The sequence below is a fragment of the Podarcis muralis genome, chromosome 13, assembly GCF_964188315.1.
Source record: "Podarcis muralis chromosome 13, rPodMur119.hap1.1, whole genome shotgun sequence".
NCBI classification, from domain to species: domain Eukaryota; kingdom Metazoa; phylum Chordata; class Lepidosauria; order Squamata; family Lacertidae; genus Podarcis; species Podarcis muralis.
The window spans coordinates 17672611-17688066 of record NC_135667.1 but is presented as its reverse complement, the minus strand read 5'-3'; the positions used below and the strand labels follow the sequence as shown (position 1 = coordinate 17688066).

General features: G+C 45.2%; 1 protein-coding gene across 3 annotated transcripts in view; it reads left to right on the top strand.

Annotated features, from left to right (window-relative positions):
• The window catches only part of LOC114581563 (netrin-1), a 38407-nt gene that overhangs the window by 11442 nt on the left and 11509 nt on the right, over positions 1-15456 (top strand). The gene's annotated exons all lie outside the window — the stretch shown is intronic.

Genomic DNA, 15456 nt, shown 5'->3' with positions numbered 1-15456 from the left:
AGAATCAGACGTGCTTGGAAGAGACTCTGATTAAATTGATCATTTAATCAGTGTCTAAGGGAGTTACTTGTTCCAGTCTGAGGCCGGTGGTGGTTCTAATTAGAACAGGGCAAATAATCTGTAAATGAATCAAACATCTGGCTACTCCTACTAGCATAACTAAGATAGGGGCATAGAATCTGTCAGTTTTGGGTTCTCCCGGTTCCTCATTTCCCCCATCTTTAATTTTTTACAAATCCCTCAAGAAAATTCATCAGCACCCAAGTGCAAATTTCTCCTGGCATACACATGTTTGTATGCAGTTTTGCCTATTGTACACATTTTCCAAAGCAACTTCCCCTAATATAGTCATACTTTGGTTTTTGAACAGCTCAGTTCTCGTACATTTTGGCTCCCTAACGCCGCAAACCCAGAAGTGACTGTTCCGGTTTGCGAACTATTTTTGGAAGCCGAACGTCCGATGGAGCTTCTGCAGCTTTCGATTGGCTGCAGGAGCTTCCCGCAGCCAATCAGAAGCCGCACTTTGGTTGCCGAACGTTTTGGAAGTCAAATGGACTTCCGGAATGGATTCCGTTCGACTTCCAAGGTATGACTGTACAGTGGTACCTCGGGTTAAGTACTTAATTCGTTCCGGAGGTCCGTACTTAACCTGAAACTGTTCTTAACCTGAAGTGCCACTTTAGCTAATGGGGCCTCCCACTGCCGCCACGCGATTTCTGTTCTCATCCTGAAGCAAAGTTCTTAACCTGAAGCACTATTTCTGGGTTAGCAGAGTCTGTAACCTGAAGCGTATGTAACCTGAAGCGTATGTAACCCGAGGTACCACTGTATATGCATTTCTGTCCATGTTACTTGGCTGGAGAACCCCACTGAAACATTCAGAAACGGGTGAATTTGAAAGAATGGCTGTCTTTCAGTTCTCAATCTGGTTTGGAAAGTGAGAATTAGGTAGGTTTACCTATAAATGCAAACTGAATCGAATTTCTCTCCCATTCCTACTTGTGCCATTTTATCACATTCCCCACCTCTCCAGGGTTGCAAGAATCAAGTAATTTACCAAACTATTAGGTTTTTAAAATGAAAAATAAAAATCTCAGGACTGGAACTGGTTATTTTGTTAAAGAAACAAGCTATTTTGACTCAGGGCGGGGTGGATACAGGAATGCTGCAACTGTATCCTGCATTGCAGATCCTGCTCTGAGCAGTTGGGGGGGGGGGGGAGTCGTTTCAATTTGATGGCCTCCAATGAACCTTCCAACTATGATTCTGGCAAGTATCCACGCCATACATTTAAAACACCCTCCCAAAGAATTCTGGGAGCTGTAGCTTACAGAACTGCTATTTCAAGTACCCTCAACAAACTACAATCGCCAGGATTCTTTGAAGGAAAGGCGTATGCTTTAAAGGTGCTTTACATTTATTTTACTTTTAACGATTTCAAAAGATTTACATGCCGCTTGGTTGTAATAAAACCTCAAGGCGGTTTACGAAAAGTATAAAATAATCACATTATTGGTTAAAAGCTGCTTCAGGTTGAGCACTTTCGGGTTACACTCCGTGGCAACCTGGAAGTAACGGAACGCGTTACTTCCGGGTTTCACTGCTTGCACATGCGCAGACGGTCAAAATGATGTCACGCGCATGCGCAGAAGTGGGCTCCGGAACGGATCCCGTTCATATCCAGAGGTACCACTGTATAGTGCATATACACCTACAGTCATGCCTTGGATCCCAAACAAGTCAGCTCCTGAACAATCAAAACCCAAAAGTGAGTGTTCCAGTTTTTGAACATTCTTTTGGAAGCCGAATGTCCGACGGGGCTTCTGCAGCCAATCGGAAGCCACTCTTTGGTTTCCAAATGCTTTGCAAGTCGAATGGGCTTCCAGAACAGAATCCGTTCGACTTCCAAGGTACAACTGTACAAACATTATACAGGCCTGCCTAAACAACAATGTTTTTAGCCGGTGCTGAAAAGAGTTCAGTGAAGGTGTCTGCCTGGTATCAGCAAGCAGGGAGATCCTCAGGGTGGGTGCCTCCACACTGAAAGACCAACTTCTTACAAATGCTGAATGAATACACCTGTAACAGAGCAAGTTCCACAGAATAAGTGGGCCTATGAAGGGTGGCTGTGACCAAGGCCAGAGTGGGGCTGCTTTAGGATGACCTGAGTGTGCAGCCCGATTTGTTTTGCACCGACTGTTTTATTAAGCATTCTTTATGATTTATTTGCAGAGAGGTTAGCAGACATTGCGTCAAGCAATTGTTCTTCCGCATCTCTCCATCACTTATCACAACTGATCTGTTTCGGGGGGGGGGGGGGAGCAGGTTTGTTGCCCAAGAGACCAAGGCAACTTAAACCGCACGACCTGTGTGTGTCTGTCTTCTGGAATAAGGTACAGGGTTATAAAGACTAGGACTAGCCGCCTGAGAAACAGTTTCTATCCAAATGTGATTTTGGGTTTTAAAAGCAGTATAAGGTAGTCTCTATGGGAGTATATTGTATTTAATTATGGGGTATCAGAGTTTTTAGGGGGCCAACCAGGCTGGGATAGCAGGCTTGTTGGTTTTTGAATGTCTGATGTAGATTTTTTCAATTTCGTTGTTCTGTATGGGACAATGACAATAAAGATTATCGTATCGTATCGTGTCGTATCGTGTGATTCCTGCCTGAAAATAGTGACAGTCTTGGAAGCACCCTAGATTCCCAAATCTGGTGGGTGGAGGGAAGACCGCTGCACGGTAGCTCCTAAATTGACTAGAAGGCAATGAAAGTATTTATACCAGCATGGTGGAGAACTGGGGAGGGGGGGGCGGAGAGGTGAGGCTTTTAATATGGGGGGGCGGGCGGCCCAGCCTGTGGTCAGTTAGTTCCAGGTTAGGGGCTGGATATCCAATGGCTGGAAAATTGCCATTCTCCCCATTGAGGTATTACTTGACCCTGTCGAGAGCGGGGGCTTGTTTCCTGCAACACTTGGCCCCTCCTGGGTTCAATTTGGCGTAGCAGCAAAAGGAGATGAAACGGAGATACGCCGTTGGGAGCCAAGAACCATATATCCTCAAACGAGGGGAGTTCACGCCAAAAATGCTGACATCATGGAAAAGGATGTCACACGAGAGCCGAAGCCTTGGGAGAAAGCAGGAGAGGGGAAGAGGCTGGACTTTGGGCCAACAGGAAGCCCTGCTGCTTGACGTTTGTTTAAGTAAAGACACATGACAAAATAATGTATCCACCTAATCCTGGAAAAACCACAAACGCTTTTATTTTGCTCTTCTGGGAGGGGCGGGATGAACTGGTAGCATGGAAGCCTCAGAAAGAGCAAGGGAGGGTGGCCAAAACTGGGGATTCTCCATATCTCCCCACTGGAAAAACATCCAATCAAGGCAAGGGGCTGTGAATGGTTACTGAGAGCTGGTGTCATTTGATGGACAGTGTGTTGGGCTTGACCTCCAGAGACTTACTAGATGGCTTTGAGCAAGTGGCTCTCAGTCTCCAGCTGCCTTGTTCTCCAAAACTGCGATTCCGTGCTGACTACTTTTTCACACAGCATCCAGGCAAGGTCATCATCAGCCCAAATGAATTCTGGAGTTTTCTGTGTTGTCCTCCTATGTTTGCTCAACGTGGCAATTCCACAACCAGCCCTGTCTTGTCAGAACAAAGCAAGTGTCATTGAATTTATTTTTATTTTTTAAAAAAGTAACATATTTGATTGGTTTTTGCAAAGGCATGCATGACAAATGAATACATCAACATCTCACCCCTCCCCTAACATTGAAGTTATTAAAAATGCCTTCACCTTTAATTAGACAGTTCCTATTTGCAGATATAATCTGGTCGCTCATAATAGTCGTTTCCAGACAACCTGTTTATTGTGCATTCCTTCCTGATTATTTACACAAAATATTGGGGGTGGGATAGATGGCATCAGTTATTTATTGTGCAGTTGTTCTTATTTGTTTGTGGGAAAGTTGTATTTCATTGCATCAAGTAATTGTTACCCAACAGTTCGTGGTAAAATTTCCTCATCGCTTTATTTATTGCCAAAAACCCGGTTTAGGGGGAAGCAGAATTGTTTGCACGACAACTCCCAATCAACTTTAACTGCCTAACTTGAATTAGGTGGTATGTGAATGAAGCCTCCATGAAAATTTTGGTAGCCTGGAAGGAGCCATTGCGTCATCAGGAAACAATAAAATAGTCTGGACCTACAAGAAGGAAACTTTTAATTAACAATTCCAAGGACCTTTGCTGAATGGGAACATTATCGGAGGATCTTGGTCATGGGGAAGGCCATTTCTGGATAATATATATTATGTGTGGAACTTCTGTTCGGCTTCCACTTCCAGATAATTGCAGAAATGCAGGGCCTTAGCAGTGCTAGAGGACCTCAGCAGCACATGGAAGCAACCCCAGTTGCCCTGTGGAAATAGCAATCTCCTAGCTCACATAGATGCTTTCAGGCTGATTGACCCAACAGAGGTTAAAGAAAGTTCTTTAGAATGATAATAGGAATCTGAGCACAAAATCTGAAAAGTGCTTCACAGGGAACTTGCAGAAGCTGTGTTTCTTTGCATTACAAATATGCAACATAGAGTGCTATTGTAAAGGTGGTGGTGATGAATAGATTGGCTTTAATAGAGTTGCACCAAAAAAAACACACCAATGCCCACTGTGAGGTTTTCAGTACCGCTGAATAGAAATCTACAAGGAGATTGCCCAGGAAATACATTGAAATTCTTCTCTCCGAAGGAGGCATGCCAGGTTATTTCTATATCATAGCAGCAGCTTTAAAGGTTCTTTCTCCCCACTTCGGGTTTAGCGGGAGGCAAGGTATCAGGGTGGGGAGACAGGAGGTTTCATAGCAAATTTCATCAGAGTACTTGGGTACCCTGAAGATTAACCTGGGGAGAAAAGAATTATGTTAAAACAACTTCCACACCATACATGTCTCTCCCCCCCCAAAGAAAAATCCTGAATGCTGTGGTTTGTTAAGGGTGCTGGGAATTATAGCTCTGTGAAGGGTAATCTACAGTTCCCAGGATTCTTTGAGGGCAGCCAAGTGCTTTAAAATATATGGATGTGATTATTGTGGTGACTTTTGAAAAATCACTTCCCCTGTTTCAAGTGTTCAAAGTATGAGTTGCCATTGCTTATGTCGCCAAAGAGGGAGGCATCCGCAGGCTTGAAAGCTGCCTCATATGGAGTCAGACTGCTGGTGCATTTAGCTTGGTTTGGGGCAGCCGGTGTGCAGGGGTGGACTTTGGTAATCTTTAGTAATATGGCGCCTTGGGTGAGGCCAGATTTGGCTCCCCCAAATGGATCTTCTCAGTTATGGAGCCTCTCAATTTTGTGCCACCTCAGCTTGCTGCCCTGTGCGGGTGAACGACCCACACTGCTCTAAATTTGGTGCATCTTCAGAGATGTAGAACTACAACTCCCATCAGCCCCAGCCAAAATGGCCAATGGTCAGGAGTGTTGGAAGCTGTAGTCAATGAACATTGGAAGGCGCCATGATAGCAGCAAGGGCAAAATCAGACAGGGGGTCTTTCCCAGCCCTAGCTAGAGATGGAGAGGATTTAACTTCCAGAGACCTTCTGCAGGCAAGGTATGTGGTATCCAGATTTACATATAAGCTAAACAAGCTATAGCTTAGGGCCCTACTCTCTTGGGCACCCCTCAAAAAATTAAAGGGGGAAAAGCTGGATGTACATTTCCAAAAATATAAGATAAAAAAACCAGATAAAATAAAACCCACATACAGCAACAGTGTTTTGTGTTGTGCTGGCTCCTTTGATGTAAGTATTGGCAGTGGCGTAGCGTGGGCTGTCAGCACCCAGGGCAAGGCAAGTAATTTGCGCCCCCTAACCCGTGGATTTGCGCCCCCTAACCTGTGGATTTGCCCTAACCCCAGATTTTGCGCCCGGTGCGGCCGGCCCCCACTGCACCCCCCACGCTACGCCACTGAGTATTGGACCCCGCCTGCTAGCCTGCTCCCTAAAATATCACTGCTTTACTCATTTCTATATATAGGGTGCCTACATTCTGCATGGCCTGGTTGCATGGCAACATGTGCAAATGGCTTTAGATACCTATTAGGTCCATAAATGACCATACAGCATATATTCAACACAAAAGAACAGCGACAATTTGTTGTTGACAAAGGACAGCTGGACATATAAAGGGCCCCATTACCTTCAGTTGCTTAGGGCCTCATCAAACCTAAATCCGGCCCTGGGTATGCCCCCTCAGCCCTTCCCATGCAGTTTAAAAGGCCGGGAAAGTTTTGAGGGTGCTTCCCTTCCCACAGACTTTTCTAAATGGCACCTCTGCTACCCTGGATCTATTTGTGAGCTGAAGCCGCCAGCCATCACACCCTGCATGCTTGGAGAAGGTGATGCAACATGTGTGTAACGAATTAGTACAGAGCCAGGCCTGTGTACAAGAACGGGTGGAGGAGGGGGGTGGCAGTCATGTGGATAGTTGGGGGGGGGAGCCGCTTTTAGCCATGATTTATGCTTCCCGTACCCCCTCCTGGGGTGGCAATGTCTCCAACCACCTGGCCTCTGGGATGCGAAAGAAGTGTCAAAGTGTAAAATCTAATAAACATGTGAGGGGCGGATCAGCCCCTCCAACTTGCACATCGTAGGGCTAGGAGAATTGAATTTCTTATTTCAGTATAACCCCCCACCCCAGCTTTATCTAAGTTTGCTTTAAGGGCTGTGCTGTTGATGTGTCAATCTCTAAAGCAGGATGGGTCCCAAAAACGCCCCGATTAATTTTTTGGCAGCGTTTAAAACATAGCAAGGTTGTGTTTTTTTCTCAGTTCTAACTGGAGCTGGTTGATTATTTTAATAATATTTTTTATCATTTATACCACGCTACTCTGGGAGGCTTACACCATATCTGAAAACATCAAGCATTAAAAACTTCCTGATAGAGGGCTGCCTTTAGATGTCTTCTAAAAGTCGTGTAATTCTTTATCTCCTTGACATCTGAAGGGTGGGCATTCCACAGGGAAGGTGCCACTACCGAGAAGGCCCTCTGCCTGGTTTAGTGTGGGGAACACCTCAGAATGCAGTACTTCATAAGAAATTATTGGATAGATGTGGATTGTGGCTAAAGTTGTGTGACTTAGGGAAAGGAGATAGATACTGTAATTCCCCTTCTCCCCACATAAAAGAAAATATGGGGTAAGAGCAGCAGCAGCAGCAAAAGTAATTTTTATCTTGCACGGTGATAGAGTTTGAGCCGTCTCTTACATCTTCCCCCAAACCCTTTGGGAAGGGCCTGTTTCTCCCAGTCTGTGGGCAGAAGTGCCCCACGCAGGGACTAAGATCTCTTTCACAGCCAGAACTTGAAAGGAAATTCATTCATTCCCAAGGAGGAAAAAAGAGAGCTCTAGTGTAAGGGAGCATGAGATAAAGCAGCTTCAAATGCCAAAGTCCCTTGAATCAACACTACTAACAGAAATAGATATCTGCTTGCTGGTGGTGGGATGGAGATCTTTTAAATGAGTTATTTTCTAAGAGAGAGAAATTATAGGGGTTCGTGTCAAACGAGGATCTGCCATGAAAATTACAAGTTGACCTTAGGTCAGTCACTCTCACTCTCTGTTGCAGATGAATCCACCTCACAGGCTTGCTGTGATTATAAAATTGAGGAGTGTGCACGCATACACACACACACACACACACACACACACTGTATTTTTTGCTCTATAAGACTCACTTTTTCCCTCCTAAAAAGTAAGGGGAAATGTGTGTGCGTCTTATGGAGCAAATGCAGGATGTGCAGCTATCCCAGAAGCCAGAAGAGCAAGAGGGATTGCTGCTTTCATTGCGTAGCGATCCCTCTTTCTATTCTGGCTTCTGAGATTCAGAATATTTTTTTCTTGTTTTCCTCCTCCAAAACTAGGTGCATCTTGTGGTCTGGTGCATCTTATAGAGCGAAAAATACGGTATATATGCCTCCTTGAAGGAAAGTTGAACTATAAAGTTGGAGCCTTTCTAAAAGTTGTGCCCTCTCCCTTACCTGTTGTTTCAGGCTTGCATGAACTTTCATGGTTACAGAGTGGTGTGCAAATAGCGCTCTGTACATGCTCAGTGTCCCTTTCATCCTTATTATTGCATCATGTGTCTCCAGACTGAGCCTTTGCAAAAGAGTTTCATGTTTGGAACACTACCTTTGAAAACAGCTTTGGGGGCTAAATTCTTGGGAGCGGTTGCTTGAATGACTGCCCTGGCGCAGTGCTCCGGCCTCTTGAGTTAAAACCAAACAAGGAAGGCTTTCAAAAATATATGCGCGCAGATCAGCTTTTATCTGGGTGGTTTCCAGGAGATGCCAGAAATGCTCCTTTGGTTGCTGTTTGCATTTGTATCGAGCCCAGACAGGCTGCACCCGTTTGGTTGTGTGAATTGAGTTGTGTGAATTGGGCTTCAGCAGATATCAGATAGTACCTAATGCTTCCCGTTCCCTCATCCCACAGAAATTTGAGTTCCCTTGTTTTTCAGAAACTTGGGGGGTTAGTTGGCAACGCTGCATCCTCACACCCCTCCCTAAAACAACAGCTTTTCTTTTGTGTTTGACAAATGATTTATTGACGTTCCAGATGTTTTCAAAACCCCTTTTTTCCAATTTGTCAAAATAGCCTTTGCTACTGGAAGGAGCAGGGTGCAGGAGAAGGAGCTGTTAATAATAATAATAATAATAATAATAATAATAATAATAGAAATAGAAATAATAAATTGGTTCCTCCCCTCTCTTTAGTTACTGTGCCAGTTTTTCAACCATAATGATAGAGCCGCCAACATCCGCCCACACCCCAGACTCAGCTTTTAAGTGTTTTTTCCCCTTCCCTGCCCCTCCATGGCAGGTGTGAAGACAGAACGGTTGTCAGTGGGGATGTTTAGAGTTTCAGAGAGGGGCGTAAAATCGAATTTGGGACGTTTCGCCCTTTGCAGTGGAAAGGGAGAGGGGCGGCTTTTATGTGGAGCATTTGAAGAACGCAAAAAAGAACAGAACAGCAGTTGTACTGGTCGAGACTAATGGGGAATACCTGTGATTCATTCCTTTCAAAAGAGGGGGAGTCACTCCAGCAGCAGCAGCAGCAGCAGCAGCAGCAGCACAACACAGCTTGAAAACCACACTCCCTGACACACACACCCCAGCCAAAGAGTGGAAGCAGGTTGTGTTTCCTGCCAGGCACTCTGCACATGCTCAGAGTATTTCGCCTCTGGTTTGTTTTCTTTCTTTCTTTCTTTCTTTCTTTCTTTCTTTCTTTCTTTCTTTCTTTCTTTCTTTCTTTCTTTCTTTCCTTCCTTCCTTCCTTCCTTCCTTCCTTCCTTCCTTCCTTCCTTCCTTCCTTCCTTCTTTCTTTCTTTCTTTCTTTCTTTCTTTCTTTCTTTCTTTCTCCTCCTGCTTCCATTTAGCTTGCGAGCAACGGGGGGGGGGGGGCAGTGATTGCTTTTTCATGTCGTTTGCTGGTTGGAGTGTTGGGTTAGGACCCAGGACACCAGAATGTAAAAATCCCCATTCAGTCATGGAGCTCAAAGGGGGACTTTGGGCCAGTTGGTGTCTCTTGGCCTAACATACCTCGCAGAGTTGTTGTGAGGATGAAATAGGGAGCAGAACCAGCTGCACCACCTTGAGCTCAAGGCAAGGTGCTACAAAACTGCCGAAGCTGAGTGGGTCTCTGGGGCTAGTCAGTGCCTGTCTGGGAAACGCCATCTTAAGTTCCCTCATGGAAGAGGAGCAAGGCAGAAAAGGAACAAATGAGAAGTTGTTCAATACAAAGTAAATCAGCTCCTGCTGGCCAATGTTTCATGGGCATTAAACTAGTAGAGGAAGATCATCTCTGTGTCCCTTTGCTGGGAGACGTGTCTTGTTGTATGTGCTGTGCAGGAAGGAGGGTGAGCCGCACTCGGGGCTGATGAGAAGCAAATAACTGATTGATTCGATTTACTATATTCCTGTGCTGCTTTTCATTCACACGACTCGCAAAGCGGTTCGTAAGCAATAAATAACAATGACATAATAGAACATCACAACACAAATTGTATTCAATAATGAACAAATCATCAGTAAAGCAATTAAAATTTATATAAAAAAGAAACTATTAACGGAGCAACTAAAAAAACAAGCTAAACAGCACACTTCTACTTTCTTTGGTGTATCTTATACAGCTCTATTATCACAAGCACCACCTAGCGATGCCAATTGGAACTGCGATTATTTTTCAACTCAGACCTCACATATTACATTTACACTTTGGGGCTTCTTGGTGGTGGCTCTCCGCTTGTGAAAGTATTTTTGATTGAGATGCTTCTGTCGGTTTTTTTAGCATGTAAAGACTTGTCCATTTGCTCAGGCATTTGCGGAGCATCAAGAGCATTTACTGACTGAGAGTATGGCAGCTTTTGTAATCTTGTGTTTCTTGCTGCTGCTCTAATTGTGATGTGGGTTAATACCGTATTTTTTGCTCTATAAGACTCACTTTTTCCCTCCTAAAAAGTAAGGGGAAATGTGTGTGCGTCTTATGGAGCGAATGCAGGCTGTGCAGCTATCCCAGAAGCCAGAACAGCAAGAGGGATTGCTGCTTTCACTGCGCAGCAATCCCTCTTGCTGTTCTGGCTTCTGAGATTCAGAATAATTTTTTTCTTCTTTTCCTCCTCCAAAAACTAGGTGCGTCTTGTGGTCTGGTGCGTCTTATAGAGCGAAAAATACGGTAGTTTTGATTGCTTTTAGCTGACTTTGTATCCTTGTGTATTGTCACCTATGTGTTGTATGCTACTGGAATCTATTAGGGACCAAGAAATCTGCCTTGTACTGAATTAGGCTGCTTCCAGACAACCCGTTTATCGAGCATTTATCCTGATTTTTTAATTTTTTTAAAAAAAATTTTGCAAGGAGATTAGATGGCATTGGCTATTTAATGAGCATTCATCCTGATTTCTTTGTAAGGAAGTTAGATGAAGTTACATTGTTACTCTGTCGTGGATGCTTTAGCTGGGATTGAACCTGTGACTATTTGCATACAAAGTACAAATGCAACCACACTGAGCCACAGCCGTGATGAAAGCTGAGCTGTAGATATGCCAAATAAATAAATAAATAAAATTCGGCTGGATGACTGCCGAGTGCTTGCTTTTAAATGTGACTAAATACGGTTTGATTATATTCGTATTTAATCCAATTAAATCACTGCAGGCGGATTAGGTGTTATTTATGTTCTGGCTGTTCTGAATATCTCTCTCTGCCTTTCTCACACACAGAGACAAACACACACACTGGTGTACTTTAGGGTCCCCTTGTCACCCCATTTCTGGCTAGAGCCTGGTCATCCAATTTCAGGAAAGTTATTGCAGAGCAGACTCCTACTCATTACTCTCTTGGGGTTGTTTTTTTTAAAAAAAAATCCATGTGGATGGCCAGTTCCAACACATGTCAGACCCCTAGACCTCCATGGGAGAAATTACAAAAGCAATCCTTGCAGAAGAGGGGAAGATTATGGGGATGGGGGTCCAACCGTGCCTGGGAACAAGGAACTGCCTGCCCATCAGTGAGAAGGAGCCACACACACTGCAGGAGACAGGAGAGACCTCCCTGGTGGCTGAGGAATGCTCCACAATCAAAGCCCCCCAGGCAATTAGTGATTAGTGTGTGTGAGGGGGGAGAAATCAGAGACAAGACAGAGGCATCACTTTCCTCTCTTCCAAGGATTATCCCCTATCAAGGGAGAAGAAACAGGAGATCCGGCTTCTAGGGTCGCCAGACCTCCATCAGCGCCTCAGCCCATCCCATAATTGACTGTCTCACTTGAATCTCAAACCTTATTCAGGACTGTCATAAAATAAAATAAAAACACACCCCAAAGCAGTCAATCACAGATTTCACAGTTTGTGGCTTATAGTGTCTTCTCTAATCCCCACACACTGCGTGTTTTTACAAAAATGACACACTAAAAGTGCATTTAGTATCTCCTAAAGGCGTTTGGTTAGACGAGGATAACCGTGTTCTTCCAGGGGTCCAGTTTGGGAATCTGGAAAGTTCATTAACTCTGGATTTTGGCCAGGTATTGCCCATCAAATGACCTGTTAGATATTGCTCTAGTTTAGGATTTGTGATTTTTGCCTTACAGTCTTGCTCTTTCCGGATTCCATCCTAGCTCTGTTCCAGCCCTCCAGATCATCATCCTGACCTGCCAAGTTTTGCCCTGGCTCCTGCTGGCTCCACTCCCTAACCAATCAGCTTCTGCCTTTGTTCCGGGGGGGGGGGGGACGGACGGGACATGTGTCCTACTATTTGGCCTCCTGTTTGAAAGGTTGAAGGGGGGATGCGGGTGGCTGCGGGTGGCGCTGTGGGTTAAAGCCTCAGCGCCTAGGACTTGCCGATCGAAAGGTCAGCGGTTCGAATCCCCGCGGTGGGGTGCGCTCCTGTCGCTCGGTCCCAGCGCCTGCCAACCTAGCAGTTCGAAAGCACCCTCGGGTGCAAGTAGATAAATAGGGACCGCTTACCAGCGGGAAGGTAAACGGCATTCCGTGTGCTGCGCTGGCACCCCTGCCCGTATGGTACCCCTGCCCGTATGGGCCAGTTGTGTCCGACTCTAGGGTTGTGCGCCCATCTCACTTAAGAGGCCGGGGGCCAGCGCTGTCCGGAGACACTTCCGGGTCACGTGGCCAGCGTGACAAAGCTGCATCTGGCGAGCCAGCGCAGTACACGGAAATGCCGTTTACCTTCCCGCTAGTAAGCGGTACCTATTTATCTACTTGCACTTAGGGGTGCTTTCGAACTGCTAGGTGGGCAGGAGCTGGGACCGAAAGACGGGAGCTCACCCCGCCGCGGGGATTCGAACCGCCGACCATACGATCGGCAAGTCCTAGGCACTGAGGTTTTACCCACAGCACCACCCGCGTCCCCAAAATGCGGTATGGGCACATGTAAAGAAGAAATCTCCTTTACAAATCCTATGAGTGAAACCTTGGCTCGTTTTCCCATAGGAGCAGATGTGCTCTGCCTGGAAAGCATTATTAGTCTTCCCTTGGCCTGGGTTGCCAGGAATGGGGAACCTGTGGCCCTCCAAGATGTTGTTTGGACTCCAGCACCCATCATCAGGCCCAGCCAGCATGGTTAATGGTCAGGAATGGTGGAAGATGTAGTCCAACAACATCTGGAGGGCTGTACTGAGCAAGTTAGGAAGCACTAGATAGAATTACAATGATATCATCTGTGAGTTAAGTGTGGGTGGGTCTGGAACCCTTAAGATATATCTTCACTGGGTCTTTGGGTACAAGTTATAATGTCACAGCTGGAGATTTAAGTATTGGCAGTGATATGTGGACGGTACACGTCAAAACTTGTCGAATGAATGTGTTTTGTGTGTTGCTTGCCTTTATTTATTTTTTTTAAAAAAAACCCACACACAACATAATGACAAATAATGCACAATGACAGCCAGTGCTGTGGTTTGGACTTTATACTTATTTTGGAAGGCATGTTGCCTCAAGCTTGAATCATTCTTTGATACACCATTGGAAAAACCCCGTACTTTGGGATATTCTCTGAAGTCACATTAGTTAGTGTTACCTTGTATGTATTGTATGCCACTTGACTCTGAATGAAGATACAATTTAGTAGCTATATAAAGTGTTGTAATCAGATTATTAGTCTGTCGTGTTGCTCTTAGGTTGCCATAAGAATAAGTCAGGTAGCATTTCTTTCTGGTTATTTGGCAACCCTTAGGATCAATGAGGAACACAGAGAAGATTGAAAATCTGACCTATCCTAACCCACAGATGAGGACTCCTCGATCCCTAGGTTTGGTCGTTGCTAAGAGAAGCCTCCTGCTGCCCCATAGAGAGGGTACAAACTTTTCTCCATTTCCTCTCACCCTCCATACTTTTTTCTGCCCTGAAGTGCAATGATTGTGGCCTCCTTGGGGAACTAACATGTTTACTCAACCCCCAGCTGTGCTGGCACGCAGGGAAAATTGAGAATTTTGGCTTATCATAATCCCACAAATTAGCACTCCTTGAGCAGTCATTTATTTTTGGACGCACACCGCTCTCAAGTTATACCCTCCTCTCTCTCTACACCCACACCCACACACTAATAACCAGATGCAACCCCTCATTGCTTATTACCTCCTCCCTTTATTTCTCTCCCCCACCCCCAGCCCTTGGGACCGGGTTAATTCCCATTCGTGCCTCTACTGTGAAAAGGGGGTTTAAAGCTAGTTTCTCATGCTCATTAAATTCTCATCTATTTGGCTCTTTGGGCCTAGTTTCTAGATTGAAGCGGGTCGTTGAGATATGTGTGTGTGTGAATTATTGTTCCATGAATGATCACAGAGCAAAGAACAGGTGCAGCGACAACTTGCAGGGTGTGGGTGTGCGCACACACAAATTCACCTCCCTACTAGTGATTACCAAGGAGTGACCACCCGCAGGGGCATCCTATTTTGGGGCTTCTACAAATACCCTGTTTATTTAGCAGTATCATACCGCTTTAAGCAGTCCTGGCTTCCTCCAAAGAATTGTGGGAAGTTTGTTAAGGGTGCTGAAGAGTTCTCAGGAGACCACAGATCCCCTCACAGAGCTACAATTGACAGAGTAGTTTGACAGTCCTCTTCGCAGGGAATTCTGGGAACCGTAGCTCTGTGAGTCATATTTTCCCAGTGGCAAAATATTGTACTTCGAACACTAGAAAAATGGGGCATTTTGCAAGAGGAGTGAGATCTTGAGGGGGAAACCTTTAGATTGCATGCAGCAGAATAAGAGCCTCCCATTTGTTGTGTTTTACATATAGTAGTCCTTTTCATGGTGAATTTGCGCTCATGATGGTATTGGGTGGTCATACACAATCCCACTTTCAAAACTGTTTGCACCTGCATACGTTTTGGGGCAGACATACTGCTCTGTTTCCAATCTATGCATGTCCCATAGCTTCCTGCTGAAATCCTGCAGCTAATTATACCAGAAATGTTCCAGTCATTCCTGCCTCTGGCTTTTGTTGTGCTATTGTGCATGGGCTTAGCCAGGGGGGCAGCTACCCCCCCAATCAATAAAAACCAATAAAATACATAGCAAACTGAGGTTCTGCCCCCTCCAACAAAAGGCCTGCCCCCCCCCCCAAAAATAATCCTGGCTACGCCCATGCTGTAGAGTACCCTCCCCCAGATGGCAATGGCATGATAACTTTGGGGGAGCATCACTGCACAACTAATAAAGCAGAAAGATGTGTGGATGGTCCAGTATGAATCCACCACTATTACTGCATCAGGGTATATCAGGGAATATACCCTCAAAAAGGCACCAGTCTAGGAAAGCTCTACGTTGTTGGAGAAATAGTGGGGGTAAACTAGACAGAATGGGGAGAGGTGGTTGTTATTAATATCGCGTAGCGTGAAGCAACTGGATGCATAAAAACTGGCTTCTTTTTCTATAATACATTGTCTATATCCG